A 1,019-nucleotide genomic window follows, 5' to 3' on the forward strand; every position below is an offset into this window, starting at 1 on the left:
GTCTTTCACCCATAAGCATCATTACATGAAAAGAATGAAGTGGGTTTAACATTTCACTTAAGATATTCAACTTTACCCGTTTTCAAAAAAACACAAATACTTTAGAAGCAAATCAGTCTAACAAATTGGTCTCATGGTAATAAAATTTTAATCTTGTTTCATGGGATCATAGCCAAAATCCAAATTGTAGAACAATCCTCAGAATAATTGGAACATAAAATGTTGAGTTCAGTTTAGATATCAATGTCTTCTTCATCATCTCCAATGTCATCAAACTGGATTCCATCACCATCTCCAGGACCAAATGTATCAGTTTCTTTAAATTTAGCACGTTCTGGATGCTCATCATATGTCTTCAGATTTCTAGCTTCATGTGCATTATATTTTAAAATTATGTCAGCTTTGTCATCCTGTTAGTCTCAGAGACCAACTAATATAATGTCCGAGGTATTTATCCAAATCTTTTTCCTCAATTTCCCTCTGATGTGACATAATCTCTTTACGCCATCAAAACACATCATTTCTAGTCATCCATTTCCCAACATTTTCATTCCTTGAGCATGCTCTTGTCCAACCTCTTTGAACACCAGCTCTCTCTTTTTAAATGCATTCTCATCCTTACTTCTGCATCTCATTGACTTCCTTTACCTTTATTCTTGGCCACGGTGTTGATGGCAGCCTCAAGGTGTCTCTGACTCCTATTTGGACAGCAGGGACTCCTCCAAGGGGCTCTAGGGGCTACATGGCACATAACAGGTGGGGGAAGCCAGGACATCAAGCTCTGGAGAGTCTTGAAACCCAGTTCTTCTGAGATTTGCTTGTGTCCGTTATTATTTTTTCTTCTGCTTATTTTGGATTTAATTTGCTCTTTTTTCGGTTTTCTAAGGTAAAAACTTAGAGCATTTTTCTTTTCTGCTACATACATTATATTTTAGATAATTAGATATTAAACTATATAAGTGTAATAACCCCTAATCAGACATATCATTTACAAATATTTTCTCCCACTTGGTAGGTTG

At 35.9% G+C, this 1,019-nt stretch overlaps 1 pseudogene; it reads right to left on the bottom strand.

Annotated features, from left to right (window-relative positions):
* Positions 1-233: 233 nt before the first annotated feature.
* Positions 234-775, bottom strand: LOC131415060 (eukaryotic translation initiation factor 1A, X-chromosomal-like; annotated as a pseudogene).
* Positions 776-1,019: the final 244 nt, after the last annotated feature.

The sequence above is a fragment of the Diceros bicornis genome, chromosome 15 (assembly GCF_020826845.1).
Source record: "Diceros bicornis minor isolate mBicDic1 chromosome 15, mDicBic1.mat.cur, whole genome shotgun sequence".
Classification (NCBI taxonomy): domain Eukaryota; kingdom Metazoa; phylum Chordata; class Mammalia; order Perissodactyla; family Rhinocerotidae; genus Diceros; species Diceros bicornis.